The following is a 16,542-nucleotide window of genomic DNA, read 5'->3' on the forward strand; positions in this document are numbered from 1 at the left end:
TAAATCACTCTTGATAAGAGGATCATGGTGGCATCAGAAAAGTAATTTGCACTCTCATGAAGAATTTATTTATTCTTTCCACGTAAATATTCCTAACCCATTGAAACAGGACCAAACTAACTTTTAATTGTTTCACTTATTTTAGCATTTGGGATGAACAAGCTACCTTCACATAGAATACTAAAAAAATGACAACTTGACTACATCAAAATTGCTTACCAACAATTGATTTATTTGTTGTTATTATTTTAATAATAACACATAAGAAGGACAAACCCTTTTTGGTCACTTAGAAAAATGAACAAACAATGTTTTCACAAAACAATTATGTAGAGGACTGAATATTGTTATGTAAGACTTTAAATTTAATAAATTTGAATGAAAAAATAATAATTTCACCATTATTCCTACACTAAAAACCTAAAATTTCAGTCTCAATTTGGCAAGAACTAATCATACCAGGCTCAATTGTATAGTTTTGGTTACTCAGAGGATGGTCCACAGATCTGAAGAATAAGAATCACCTGGGAGCAGCATCAAATGCCTTCCAGAATTATTGCATCAGAATCTACTTTTTATAACATTCCTCAGACGTGCCTATCTTCATTAGAGTTTGATAAGCCCTGGTTTAGGTAAAGAATTTTACTTCATTGTCCTGGGCTTTCTGCATATTCTCTTTATTGCAGTTATGTCTCAAACAAATGGGCAAACACAAATACATCTTTAACAGTTATAATTGCAAGTTTTTGTCTGATTCGAATACTATTTTTCATATCATAAGTTTTTTCTTACTAAATAAATTATGTGTATTCCCTCACTCACAATAATCACAAAATATCCCCTGAGAAAAAGCTGAAATAAATTTTATTTCTTTCAACATTGATTTTCCTTGACTTTATTTTCCTTCTTTATGCTTTCTTACATTGATAAAAGAAAATTCAGTAAGAATAATTATTTTGGATGCTAGGGGGGAAAGTTAGTATTTTTATTACAGTTTTTACAGTTCTAATACATTTTAAAAGTTTATTATACCCCATCTTTTATTTTTATTTATCTTTCACAACAATGTTTATTAATTTTCTGATTGTAAGTCTTCTTTGTTAAAAAGGTCTTTAAACTAGGCTTGGGGCACAGTGAAGGGTGCAAAGATTATGTTCATTATTTACAGTTTCCTGGTCAGAAATGGGAAGCATGTCTCAAAATATGAATGAGAGGTAGGAGGGGGATGTCTGGGACACACATGGTCAATCAACCACCAAGGGGGAGCAAGAGAAAGGAGGGACCTTTTGACTAAAGACTTTATTTAGGTCCAGACAATTACCTAGGTTGATTTGCCAAAACAAAATTGTATTCATTTACATGAAAGACTCCAAGGTTAAACTCAGCAATTCACCAGGCCTAAAACCAAAATAAGGAAGTCAAATGATTCAAAACATAGCAACTTACCTATCTAAAACAAAAAAAGGGAAATGGATGCAGACTGCCTCAAAACATGTAGTTCAAAGGTGACAAGCTTGTAGCATAGCAAAAAGATGAATGCCAAGAGAGCAATAATATGAATGAGAGTATATTATAACATAAGATTATATATGATTATTGTTCAAAAACTAAAAATCTACAAGTACATAAAATATAAACTCAAAACCACCCATATATATCTAAGATCTAGAGTTAACAGCTACAGATGTTTGAGGCATAATATTTTAGTATATTTTTCTATGGGGATACTTTCAGTTTATATTTTATATAATAAAATGTAATTAAAATACTTTTGTAATATGTACTTAATAAATGTATATTATTTTAGTTCATGGATATAACATAACTTATCTAGCAATTAGTAATTTGTTAAGCATTTATTTTAATAATAAATGATGGTTGTTCACCTATATATAACTCTGTGCATCTCTGAATGTTTTCTAAAAAAATTGTAAAAGTAGAGTTAATAACCAAAATATATAAACATTTTAATAAGCTAAGATGGGTTTTCAGGTTGGCATCCAAAATACTTATATCAACCTAAATTCTCATTTGCAGTGAATGATCACATTTTCCATTCTCTATCAATAAGTATTACATATTTTTTAAATTTTCCAACTTCATATATGAAAAATGGCATCTCACTATTGTTTTCACTTGTACCAAAATAGGTTGTTTTAACCCTTTTCTCCTTTTTCTACTATAAAAAGTGTACTGTATTTTTTTAAGATAAATATTTTTAGTTGTAGATGGACATAACATCTTTGTTTTTATCTATTTTTGTTGTGGTGTTGAGGATTGAACCCAGGGCTTCACATATGCAAGGCAAGTGCTCTACCACTGAGCTACAACCCCTGCTCAAAAGTGCACTGTACTTTTAAATATAAATTCTTTTTAAAATATTTTTTATTTTATCCAAACAGTTCCTCGTTTTTGTTTGTTCTTCAAATGCTATGTTTGATCACTTTTAAATCACTTTAATTCCTTCAGTGATTTGTAAACTGTATATAGTTAGTGACTGCTCTTAGTTTATAATATATATATTTTATAGGAATCCATTTTAGATTCATACTAACTCAATTTCAATGAAACAGAAACTTTAATATAGCTGTATTTCCTCCTCTAATTTTATGTTATTATTGTTCTATGTAATATTATTGCAAACTCAACAATATATTATGCTTATAGAATGTCTTTATTGTTCAAAAACTGAAAATCTACAAGTACATAAAATATAAACTCAAGATATGAAATATGAGAAAGTGACCTAGTGTGTATTATTGGAGTTTCTTGTTTACCATTTCTGGTTCTCAATTTACTTCTATGAATTTAATTTACCAGCTCCAATATAGCTTTGCTGACACCACCTTTTTTGTTGGTATTGTCAAATATATTACATTTTCATAGTTACAGACCAATACACAATATTATGCATGTTTTATGAACTTGCTTTTATATCAAGCAAAAAAGTAGAAATATTGAATCATATTGTCTTTTACAATTAATTAACTATCTTTATCAGTGCTTATTATTTTCTTAATGTGGTAAAGCCTCAGGGACTTTTTTCTTATAAGGTAAATCTGCCAGCAACAAATTCTCTGTTTTTATATATCTGAGTGTATCTTTATTTCTGCTTCTTTATTGAAATATAGTTTTGTTGGGTAAAAAAGTATTGGCTGAGATTTTTTTTTTTCAGTATTTTCAATATATCATCCTATTAGTTTCAGGGTTTCATCTTCTTTAAGAGAAGTGAACTGCTTTTCTTTCTGTGATTCCCTTTTACATAATGAATCCCTTTTGCTGATCTTTGTGTTTTTCTCTGTTTATTTTGCAACGTTTTTACTATACTAAATCTAGATGTAGATCTTCTGTATAGATTGTTTTTCATCAAATTGGGGACGTTGTCAGCTATTACTTCTTTAAACACTTTTCCTGAACCATCTCTTTTTCCTTTCTTTCTACCATTGCCACTGTGTATATTATGTTGCACTTCATGGTGTCTCAGTTCTCTGAGGCTCTGCTCATTTTTTTTTCATTCTTTGCTTCTCTCTGTGATTCAAATTATACGCTACCTATCTATTCTCAAGCTTGTTGATTCTTCTACCAGCTTAAATACATGGCTAAGTCCTTGAAGTAAAATTCTTCAGTTATTGCATTTTCTAATTCCAGGATTTCCATTTGGTTCATAACTATGTATATGTATGTGTATGTATGTGCATACATAATTTGTTAATTATAATTTTTAAAAATATATATTATTATATGAAATTATTTTAAATACAAAGTTATATAGATATTTTAAATCTATATTTACATTTAAATCTATATTTATATTTACGTTCTTTATTTTATGAGATACTATAACTTCCTTTAATTTTTAACTAGAGTTTATTTTAGTTTTTAGAACTTATTAATAATAGCTGTCTTAAATTTCTGTCTGCTAATCCCAATATCTAGGCTTTCTTAAATGGCAGTTTCTACTGGCTGCATTTTTCTGCTGAGTATATTTTTCATGCTTTCCTAATTCTTTGGATGTCTCATATTTTGGCTATTTTTAAAAGCTGAACAATTTTGATAATATAGACATTACAGCTACTTTGGATACAGATTATCCCTCTCCTCCAACTTAGCCAAGGCTTTTCTTGATGTCTGTATCTTCCTTTACTATTCATTGAATGTTTAGGCTGAACTAATTCAATAAAGTCTATCTCTCCCAAATAATGCAGCCTCTGATGTTCCTGCTAAAAATATATTCTTTTCTGATTTTAATCTTTTGGTCTAACTTCTTATGAGTCCAAGGGTTTGAACCCTAAATGGTCACCTAGATATTCTCTACAAAGCATGAGCTGGGAATGAGTGAATGGGGACAGTCGTCACTCACCCGTGTAGCTTCTACAACACAGAGCTATGGAGCATGGGATTTGCAATGTTCCTATTCACATAGTCTTCTACAATGTTTACAATGTTGCCTCTAAGTGATCAGAGATCCCCATAAATGCCCTTTGCCAGTGAGGTTTTCACCTTTTACTCTTGGGTCTATATGTGGCTGAGAGATTGCTTTCATGGTTTAGGAAGTGAATGAGTTTTCCCTGTAGGCAAGGACTTTGTGTAAGTCAACTCTTCATCACTATAATAAAATACCTTAAACAGGACACTTATGAAGAGAAGGAAATTTAGCTTTTACTTTTTGAGGTTCAAGGGCATGGCTCCTGCTTCTGTTAGTTCTGATGAGAACTTGTTGGAGAATGGTGCATGGCAATGGTGGATGTGCATGTTGGAGTACACCTTGAGTCAGGAAACAGAGCTAAGTGGGTCCAAATTTAATATTGTATAATAGTGCTCTCTAAAGAACTACCATGGAGTCCTATGAGAACTACTTCCATGAGTTTTTCCACAATGGCCTAAGGACTTACCATTAGAGCACACCTTCCTAAAGTCCTACAACTTCCCAACAGCGCCACCTTACAGACCAAACCTTCAAACACAGTGAACCCTGGGGGAAACTCAAATCATTTTCATATCACCAAAGCTTAGTAGCTTAGTAGTTCTCGTTCTTATTGCTCTTCAGTGTTGACAGTCTTAGGCATGTACCCAGTCTTCATTACTACAAGGTATAAATATAATTTTATCAAGAGTGTCTTTGACTTTCTTTTTCACTGATCTCCTTATTAAGCTTCTTCCAGATCTGCCTTTATTTTTTTCACACCAAGCTGTGATATTTCATTATTAACTATTATTTTCAACAATACCTTGATATATAAATTGTTCCATAGTCTTTGAAGTCTTTAGCAGAGAAAGGGCACTATTAGTCTTATAGGCTTTTTCAGACCCTACCTCTTTTTTGAACAGAAACTTAATTCTAACACAGGATTCGAGAAAGGATGCTGAACTCAGTGGCTGCTGTATCTGAATTCTCACTATGGAGGAGGAATTGTGTGTGAGTATGAGAATAGGGTTTGGGGTGATACGGTGGGGGTGGATCTCTGCAACTTAGTTGTTGCTGCTTCCTAGAATGGACTTTCTGCAGCCCAGAATAAGGGAGCACATAATATTCAAACTTCACCAGCTGCTGAATCTAACCAGAATAGATTTTCTGCCCCAGGATGTTGGTAAAGATGGGATCTGACACTTTGTTATCAAGCCCACCAGAATAGCTCTTTTTGACAGAGCTGTGCAGAATCAGGAGCCTGCGTTCTTCAGCAGCTTCCTCACCCAGATATTCTCTTCCTAGCAGGAGTTGGGAATACGGAAATGGTATAGCTGGTTCCTATTCACATAGTCTTCTACAGCACAGGGCTTTGGAAAATGGCATTTGCCAATGTTTACAAACTGCCATATCCATCAGGAATAATCTACTCAAGGAAGCTGAGAAAATGGGATCTGCCATTCAACTGCTTAGACTGCTGGAATAGTTTTCCTGGAGCACACAATTGTGAAGGGATAGAAACAAACCCTAGATTAAATGCCACATCCTCATGGAAGACTCCTTAGATCCCGTTGAATAAATGTCCCTCATTGTATAGTAGGTAAGCCCTCTGATCCATCTCTAGAGACTCTGAGTAATTGCCTTTGCTAACTTTAATCACCTTAATAGATAGATGTCTCTCTGGGGAAAAGTTATGCCAGGTCCTTGTACTTTGTTTATAGTGAATTTTGGTGAAGAAAATTTCCATCACAGATTCAAATGCACCAGTCTTTTATGATTTAATTTTATATAAAATATATAATTTATATAAAAATATAAAGACTTGTTTTAAGTTTAGAAACTATTTCCATGTCTTTCAGATACATATTAATTTATAATTTTTATATTTAAATGTATAGATGGTCTAAAATTGAAATGTTATTTCACTATATAATATAAGGTATGGCTTGATTTTTTGTTTTCCTTACTAATTAGCCAAAATTTTCAGCATAATTCTTGATGTAATCTCTTTTTATTCAATTATTAATATATATTTGGGTCTACTTCTAGATTTTTATTGTTTCTTAGACTTATCTGTAATATATTCATAAAATAAATATGGGATCAAGTCATCTTCTACTATGCTCAATAATGTTTTACACTGTTTTTATTGTTGTAGATTTATCACTCATTTTAGTATTTGGTCATACAAATATTATTCCCCTTATTCTATCCATATCTATATCTGTATCTGTAGCAGGTTGGATTTGATAACTTCAAAACCATTCCATCAAGCAAACTAAAAATGCAGTGCAATCTTTCAGTACTTAATATATGATGAATTTGGGGGACTCTAACTTCTCTAAATATTGATTTGTTTTATCTGAGAATAGTATAGATAACTGTTTAATTCTTCTTTTGTCTCTCACTGAATGTTTTGTATAAGTTTAGATAGGTTTTTCAAGATTTTGTTTTAAGTTTAAAATCATGTTTTTATTCTGAGTAAAATTTTCCTTTTTTATTTTCTAGACAGTTATTGCTGATTTTTAAGAACTATGTGAATTTATGTGTATGTGTTTTGTGAGAAGTCTCCTTATTATACTCCAATTCTATCATTAATTTTTGGGCCTTTACAGTCTTTTTGTTTTTCTAAACAAACAATCCTACAATTTTAAAATAATTATATTTCTAGTATTCTTACAGATTCTCTTTTCTTACATTATTTCATTCACTAGATATTCTGAGGCAAATTAAACAGCAATAAATATATATTAATATTTGTTCATAAGGGTATCAATACTTTGCCACCCCCAACTCAACATTCCCTAAGTCAGGCTCACACCTAAGGATTTTAGAATGGAAACCAATCTCGTCCTTACATTATTAGGTATCCCAGTGGTCTTTGCGTTTCCCAGCTTTCTAGTGTATCAAAAAACATCTTCCCTAGGAAACTGAATCTGACGGAGTATTAAATTTTAAAGCACCGAAATGACACAACATACCCTCAAACCGTAACCCAATTACCATCAGCAAGGTCTCCAGGTACAGGCAACATGATTTTGTGGTCAGGTGAGGAGTTATTTCAGCTTCGTCAGGTAAGCCAGACAGATTCTGTCCTTTGGGCTGTCTGGAGTAACTCTCAGGCAGCTATTTTCCTCTAGTCCACTGGTATCAGCATTTCCAAGGGTGTATGAGTTCCTGAAATGCTGAGCCTAGGGAAAGTCTCTAAATCCACATTTCCTCCTTTGCTTCATTCCTTTGGACTTTCACATCCCAATGTCCAATATCACAATTTCTTTTGACTATCTTGCTTCAGTCTTTTCCTTTCATTTAAAGTTGTCATAACCTGCATATTTATCATTCAAAATAAGACTATCCTTAACATTTTAGCAATAAAGGGGAGAAACAAACTAATTTTATTGCCATGTCCTGTGAAAAGCTATTTATAAAAATTATATGGTATAATCTTCTCCACAACTCTATAAAGTAGATTCCATTACTTATTTCCATTTTATAGACAAGGAAATTGAAACTTAACGGAGGTAAAATGTGCTCTGAAATATTATTCTACATTCTTTAATTTTAAAAATATTTGCTTGGAGTTTAGAATAGTTTTCTTCATAATAAAAATATATCCTACTATTCCTACCTCACAAAAAGTTTTCTTCATATATCGACAATGAATTCCTCCAAATGCCTTTTTGGCATTAACTGAGATAATCACATAATTTTTCCATTTTCTTGATCTTTTAATATGATGAATTGTTTTAATAAATCCTCTACTTTTAAAATTTTTTTGCCTGTCTGTGAAAAAGGCAATGTTCACAGTATACCAGTATTTTAATGTGTTATATTTGTATTAATATTATTCATTTTGATCATTAAATTTTTATTCTTAAGAAATATAGCTATTTTTGCAATTCAGAAAATGAATTGGGCTTCAGTCTATCTTTTTCTAAGCTTAATAAAATGTTTATAGTATATTGTTTTAATATGGTCTATATTTGAATTTCTATTATTTATTTAGAACTTTTAACTCTTCATTCTTACATGAACTGGCTATATTTGCAATTCATAAAATAAATGTGGGATCAAGTCATCTTCTACTATGCTCAATAATGTTTTAAATAATATGGAAATTGCTTTTTCTCTTGAAGGTTTGGAGAAATTACCCTTCATTTTTTTTTTTTTTTTTTTTTTTGGTACCAGGGATTGAACCCAGCAGCACTTAACCACTGAGCAACATCCCCAACTCATTTTTATTTTTTATTTTGATACAGGGTCTCACTAAGTTCCTTAGGGCCTCGCTGAGTTGATGAAGGTAGCTTTGAACCCTCAATCTGCCTGCCTCTGTCTCCTGAGCCACCAGGATTACAGGCATCACTGCACCTGGAACACTTAAAATATTCTGAACCTGGTATCTTCTTCAGCATCAGTTCTTCAACAATATTCTGAATTTGTTTCATGAATATTTAAATTTCTTCCTTCTTGAATTATTTTTAGAAATTCCTATTTTTGGAGAAAATCATTCATTTTGTTCTTCTGCAGAGTTAGCATGAAAAAACTATCCCTGACCTTCACTTTCAGTATTTTATCTCTTCCATGTCTTATATTAGAATCATTTTTTTCCATCAATTGCCCCATTGTTGCTCTACTCTCTGCCTGGCACTGCTCAGGATACTGGGTGATTACCAATGAACAAAACATATGGTATAGTCCCCTTAGAACGCACAATCTAGTGTGGCAGAATAATGATTAAAAAAATAAGCAAACAAAAAAAGTAGTTTCAAATTGTGATAAGTGCCATGAAGAGAAAAAAATACAGTGATAGAAAATAACTGAGGTAAGGCTACAGGACTCAGCATGGTCCAAAATTATGTAGAGAGGCCTGGGACTATCTTGCCACTGGGTGATATTTAAATCCAGACTTGGATGGCTGAGAAAAACCAGCTCTGAGAAAAAATGAAGGGGGAGAAATTCCAAAACATTACAGTGAAGAACAGAAACTACTGTATTTGAGGTCATGAAAGAAGGAAAATGTGGCTGAAACAGGATTCATGTGGAAGGGGGCTTGAGGTTTTGGAAAGCCAGCATGTAATGAAGCATACATGTCTTCAGGTGACTTCCTGATGGTTTCTGTAAAGAATTAGTTACTGGCAATCCAGACAAAAAGGAAAATTGAAGCTGAGTCTGCAAAGTTCTTTATGTAAAACAGAAAATATTTTAGTCCTTCATATCCAAGGATGGGACAATCATAAGGAACATTTTGTGTATCATGGAAAGAGTTTAGATATTAAAAATTTTTAAAATACCTAATAAATTTTACTTTTTGGCAGTTTTAGACTTGGAAAAATTGAACAGGAAGTACAGAAAGTTTCCATATAACTTTTATTTTCTCCACTCTCATTAATTCTGCCATCTTTCCACCCCACAACACCACTGTCTCATATTACTTCCACCAATAATCACATCTTGCATTACTATACTACACCTGGTATAATTGATGAACCAATATTGATACATTGCAATTAACAATGAAGTCCACAGTTTATGTTAGGGTCCATTCTTTGTGTTGTACACTTCTGTGGGTTTTGACAAATATCTACTTTCATATATCTACCGTGAAGATTCATACAGAATACTTTGTTCTAACATCCCTGTGCTGTACCTATATGCATACTTTCTCACCTCTTTTACCCTCGACCCACCCATTCTCCCAACTCCTGTCAACCACTGATGATTTTATTGTCTCCATAGTTTTACCTTTAACAAAATGTCACATAGGTAGAGTCACAGGATAGATAGTCTTTTCAGACTGGCTTCTTACTTGGTAATAATGATTTGGGATTTCTCCATTTCATTTTGTGGCCTAATGCCTTGTTTATTTTTATCATTAAGACTTCACTGTCCAGATTATGCCACAGTTTGTTTATTCATTCATCTACTGAAATATATCCTGGATGCTTCCACTTTGGGGCAGTTATAAATAAAATTGTAAATGTTAACCTGCCGTTATTGTGTGTAGACTTGATATCATTTTACATTCACTTGCAATCCATTAAAGAGCCTTGAATATGTGCTTATTTTTAAAATGACCATCAATCACTACTTTATAGTGAAAAGATTAGAGGGACACACAATGAAGTGAGAAGGTAACAAGGAAACTGTGGCAGTAATCCAGGACAGGGAGCATTACAGCTTGGACCATGGTCAGGAGAGGGTTTGAGAAAAGAGGATGCATTGAGTTACAGAAAGTGAAAGGGAAAGCAACAGGACTTGTCTATGAGGAAAAAGGAGGGGGAAACAATAAAACTGACGTTTCTGACCTGTAAAATTAAGCCATAACCTTTGCCATTTATTGAGTTGCATAAGAAGAGATTAGGCTCACATATGAAGATGAAGGGCAATTAAAAGTTCAATTTTGCATATGCTAAAGGTGAAATACCATCATAGTCCCAAGAAGAACACTAAAGGGATACACAAATTTCAATGGACAGATATAGGTGGAACTGTAAGGCTGGAATGTGTGAATGTGTGAAGCAGAGATATGTGAATGCTAGTGATAGCTGTGAGAGAAGAGAGCTAAGGATCAACTGTAAGGAACTCCCATATTTGGAGGCCTCACAGAGGGAAAAGTGACCTTCAAAGAAACAAAGCTGTGCCCAGGAAACAAGAAGGAAGTTCAGTGAGTGGAGCATCATAAAAATCAAGTGAAGAATGTTTTGAGAATGTAAAATTCAGACATCAAATACATTTAGTTTCAAATTGTGTGCCTGTGGGCTTTTCTGCCTCTTTGTATTTATTCTGTTGGTTATAGACTATCAACATTTTGAAATGAGAATAACTAATAAAAGTTTCTCTTCATATTAATAGTCTTTTAAATACAATGTTCTCTTTTAAGAGAATCTACTAATTCTCCTAAAGAGTCAGTTCTTAAATTTATTTTCTTTATTTTTTATAGCCTTTAATTCTTAAGTTTATTCTTGGTAATTCCTTCTGCTATTTTGTTTATCTTATCCACATATTAAAGCATTTAATAACCCCTTTTTCTCTATTTGTTTTATAACTAAATAGTTTAAGCAAATACTTTACTTCTGGATTATAATTTGGATCATTTACCAGGAAGCTTCACTTGGCAGATTCTCATTATTTTCTAATGAAACAGTAATTTAATTTTTAATTTATTTCTTAACCATAGTATAATTAAGAGATTATCTTACATGTATATAAATTTCTTCTTTTGTTTGTTTATATTCTTGGTTATTGGGCTAGTTAATATTTACATTGTATTTTGGTCAGGTGATCAACAGTCTTATAAAAGGTATAATTTGAGTGACTTAATTGAGACTTTGTGACATAACTCATGATCAATTTTTCAAAAGCATTTAGGCCAAACCAAAATATTTAATTTGCATAAAATTAGATACATTCTTATTTAATAATAATTTTTGTTCATCCTTTATTTTCTTAATTATACTTTTTTCTATTTCATCTGTCAAGAACTAGAGATAATATGGTAACACTGTGTTGCCATCATAATTATATCATCTCCTTGTATTTCTAATATTTTTTCATTTCATTTTAAGCTACATATTATTTGTCAAATAAAGTTCTTGACATATACAAACTCAATTGCAGTTTTACCATTTTTTCAATGTGAGCTAATAATGTTTAAAGTTTGTTTGCCTTGCACTTATTTATTCAAATAACTTGAAATCTACACTGTTTAATATTAATTTAACATCAACTACTTTGTTATTTTGCATTTTCCTATTAACATCACACAACAATATAATTTTTCTTTCTGATTTTATTTTAGGTTTAATTTTCTTTCTGATTTTATTTTACAATAAATATTTAATGTAAAATATCACCTAATAATATTAAAGTAAATAAACATTACTTATTTCTTAACCATGGTATATTTAAGAGATTGTCTTACACGTATAAGAATATTAAACTGAGTATGAAGCTCAGTTTATTTAATCCCAGTTACTTTCCTGTAGCAAGATTTTACATAGTTATATCTATTTTCTTGAAGAGTAAACAATTCCTTAAGTTTTCTTGACATGTATTACATTTCTAAAATATTTAACGACTTACAAGTTTTTGACTTTTTAAAGTCAAAATTTGTTCTAAGCATTGCAGTTTTATCGTTTTTGAACAATTTTTACCAAACTTGAACATTTTTTTTAATTATCAAGAGCCAATGACTTCCCTATGTGAAATGAGGAAATTAATCCTATTTAACTATTTTCTCACCATTTTATTTTAGTTTGTATAATTAAGCTTCTAAATTTTCACATTGTATACTTTTCTTTTAATAATTAGAATATTCATATTATTTGTTACTCTATTTACAACAAATAATGTTATTTAATATTAAATTTACCTTCTGTTAGGGACTGGGGTGATAGCAGAGTGGTACAGTGCTTCCCTCACATGTGCACAGCCCTGGTTCTATCCCCAGAACCCCCCCCCCACACACACACACACACACAAATTTAAATTGTGGTAGATTATGATGAAGTCTGAGTTCAGGAAAAAAAATTTACCTGGTTTTAAATTTTCTGGTAGTGTTTCTTAAGCTGTGACCCCTCCCCCCATATTTAGGTTTTAATTAATATTTAAGCTATTATATGTCTTTGATTAATTTTTCCCTGGGAAATGCAATTGACTAAACTTTTTTTTAGCCACTGTCTAGCTGATATTCTTTGCTGATTTCCCTCACAATTGACAATTTGATTGATGTCAAATTATTGGATTAAAATGTTATATACACAATTATTTCATGGTCTCCTATCACTAATGCTTTTGTAAAGGAAAAGTCTGAAACATATCTGATTATTCATTTTTTTATTATTTCAGATCAGATGTTTGCAGGATGTTCTTGTAATTAAATTTAATCATTCTTTCAGAATATGACAATAGGTTTCTCTCACTGAATTTATTCCCATTGTTCTGTATTATAGTGAGTTCCTTTATTTTAAGTGTTTTTACTAGTCAGAACCATTTCATTTATTATAGATATCATATCTATATTCTGATATCCTTATCAATAACCATCTATTACATATCTTTGCCTTTTAAACTGGTTCCTTTGTGTTTTAGCTGAGCTTAAAATTTGTTTTTCAAACTTCTCATTTTATTTTCTACAGATATTAATTCTAGTGGTATACTTTATTTTTTTATATTTCTTTTAATTAATATTGCTTATCTTCTAATTTAATTCTCCCTGCCTCTCAGGAAAGTCTTCATCCCAAAATGTCATTCTGTTAACATTTTATTTCGTAATCTGTTCCTTCCAAATTTTATCACAAGTACAAAGCAAGTGTGTACAATTACATTTGTAGACAATATTTTTAAATAGTGTTCACTTCCTTTGCATTCAGGGTGTCTTAGTAGGTTATAAAATATTTCCATAAACAAATGTTTTCTTTAGTTTCCAAAAGGAAATTATATTTCTCTGGTCAGTTTAAATGATATTTGGGTAATAAGAGGTAAATTTTAGAATCAGAAAAATATATCATAAAAAATTAAATAATTGAATATACAAAAAGTATAAAACTAATACAGTTAAATTAGGTTGTATTTCTACATTTTTAATGAGTGATGAGGTATAGAACTGATTTTCAATAAAAAGACTAGATTATGTAAAACTACTAAAAATTTGTTAAATCTAGTAGTCTTTGCTTTCTCAACATTGTGGTCTACTGACATATTATATAAAATCAAAATGTGAAATTCACAACATCATTAGAACATTGAGAAATAACTCTATTCAAATCATTTTACAGATAAATAAAAGTGAAATTTAAATGACCCATTGCTTAATATAATACTATATGCCGGTGTACCCAGAGGTTCAGGAGGCTGAGGCAGGAAGATTACAATTCAAAGCCTGCCTCAGCAACTTAGTGAGATACAGTCTCAAAAATTTAAAAATAAATAAATAGAAAGATCTGGGGATTATGGTTCAGTGGTGAAGCACCACTGAGTTTAATACCTGGGACCAAAAAAAAAAAAAAAAAAAAAGAGAGAGAGAGAGAGAGAGAGACAAAAGAAAAAAAGGTAACACTATATGTCAATACTGAAAGCCAGATTTAAAATCAGAAAGTTTAACAGTTCATGTGGTAAAAAGCAAAAATCAATAATGAAATTTAGTGATTTGAAAATTAAAGCACCATGTGCTATCTGTAAGAGCTGAAAGAAAAATATTGATTCATAACTGTTCCTCTTTTTTTGTACTCTTGTCAAATAATGAGATTGATATTTTTCCTAGCAACATCACGTTCAGCAATGGAAAGTGCTGCACTACATTAGTCAAGAAAATCCTATTGAAAATCACATGTTAATCTTGTGAATTTGTTCAAAATAATAGTGCTTTTGAGCTTCACACATCATGGAAAATCAGACTGTCTCTAAAGTGTGACATGTGCAAGGAAGTCCCTTCAGAGATCACTAATGAACAAAGCAGTATGTAGTAACAGTAATTCTAGCAATAAATGGAGTAATTAGAATGTGCTTGGTAATAGCTGACACATAATTACAGCAATCACATCAAAACTGAGTGAAAATAAAAGAAGGAGAATAGAGGTCTGATCTTCATATTAAAAGGAAATAAAATAATAAGTTAAATTTCATGCAAGAGGAAACTCTTTTTATCCCACGTGCACACAGGCAGTTCATAGTCTCCCAGCCTCAGCTGTTTGTAACTGTTTAACTGCTTGACTGTCCTGCATATGAAACCTTTGCTCCCCAGCTCTGAGGAGACACAAGTCTTGGGGGACAGGGTTAGCTTCTTATTTATTAACAGAATTTTCTTGCTCTAAGGCACACAGTCTGCTGGTGCCAATTTAGGATAAATGACTTCTACAGGTGATCAGCTGTTCCTCATCCCCTTTCAGATCAGAGGAAGAGAGAAGTTAAATGTGAACATGTGGGATCTAAGAGGACTAAGAACTGCTCTGACAGAATTGTTTGATCACAGAAACAGGTTACTAAATTGGTTTGTGACATAAGAAATATTAACTGAATTAAGCTGAATTTCACAAGGGTAGTCATATATTCAAGAATTATCTTAAGAATATTGTAAGCCAAAAGATAATTGTTCTACTACCATGCCTTTCAAAGAAGCTAGGCATTCTCCTGATGGGCACTACAAAAATGATAATTACTTTGAGAGGGGTGGGGGGAGACCCAAGATTCAAGCCTTGCAATAGTGACAAATGACCCCTCTCTTTTAATACTTTACTACTCAAGTTGTGGTCTGAGGATCAGCAGTGTTAGTATCTTCTGGAAACCTGTCCAGAAACATAGAATCTCAGGCCTCACTGAGATCTGTTGAATTAGAATTTTCATTTTAACAAAATCTTCAAGAGATTTGTTGTTGAAGTCTGAGGCATGCTAGCTGAATGGATTCATAAGCCACCAAAAAAGAAGAGATATTAGGAAAAATTATTTAATTCCTTCATTTTTCAATTTGAAAATTCAACAAATTTTCATAGCTAACATAGGACAAGTATCACATGGCCAATTAAATCTAGATCCCACACCTGTGCTCTGCACATAGTCTTCTCTAAGATTTCCAAATACCCAACACAGTTTTGAAAACTTCTCAATTAGCCTGGTTCCTAACCCTTTCCCGTCTAACTTTACATTAGTATTCTAGTGCTAGATACGATGCTTTAAAATCTGTCTCATAAATGAATCCCCTATCAAGGAATAAACCTGTTAACAGGACAGATTTACTGAATGCCAAGGTTATGTATTTAAAAGATCTTCTCTCTTCCAGTCACTACTGATGTAATCAAAGGCACTGAGAAAGATTGCTGGAAATGATTGAACGTGCTTTATTTAGATTGATAACTTTGTGTGTGGACAGGGTGAGAGGATACTGGAGAAGAAGGCAGGACAAGGGCAGGTGGGAGGGGTGAGCTGGAGTCGAGTGGATGGAGCTGCTGGGGCCTGCCTGTCTGACATCACTGGCTTAACATTTGTATTTCAGTCCATCGCCTGACTAATAACACCATGTAGTGAAATAAAGCACCCATTCTGGAGGTAATTGTTATGTGGTGGAATATAAACAAGCCCCATTCTGCAGTATATTTACCACAGTGCATATTTACGAGTTGGGTTTAATTAAAAGTCGGGAACAC

The 16,542-nt window shown here is 32.1% G+C and overlaps 1 long non-coding RNA gene across 1 annotated transcript in view; it reads right to left on the reverse strand.

The window, feature by feature from the left end:
• Window positions 1-7,520, reverse strand: part of LOC144376874 (uncharacterized) — a 256,260-nt gene extending 248,740 nt beyond the window's left edge. The window contains exon 1 of the long non-coding RNA XR_013437246.1: window positions 7,387-7,520. This is a non-coding gene — a long non-coding RNA (uncharacterized LOC144376874). The remainder of the gene's footprint in view (window positions 1-7,386) is intronic.
• Window positions 7,521-16,542: the final 9,022 nt, after the last annotated feature.

Source organism: Ictidomys tridecemlineatus, chromosome 4 (assembly GCF_052094955.1).
Source record: "Ictidomys tridecemlineatus isolate mIctTri1 chromosome 4, mIctTri1.hap1, whole genome shotgun sequence".
Classification (NCBI taxonomy): domain Eukaryota; kingdom Metazoa; phylum Chordata; class Mammalia; order Rodentia; family Sciuridae; genus Ictidomys; species Ictidomys tridecemlineatus.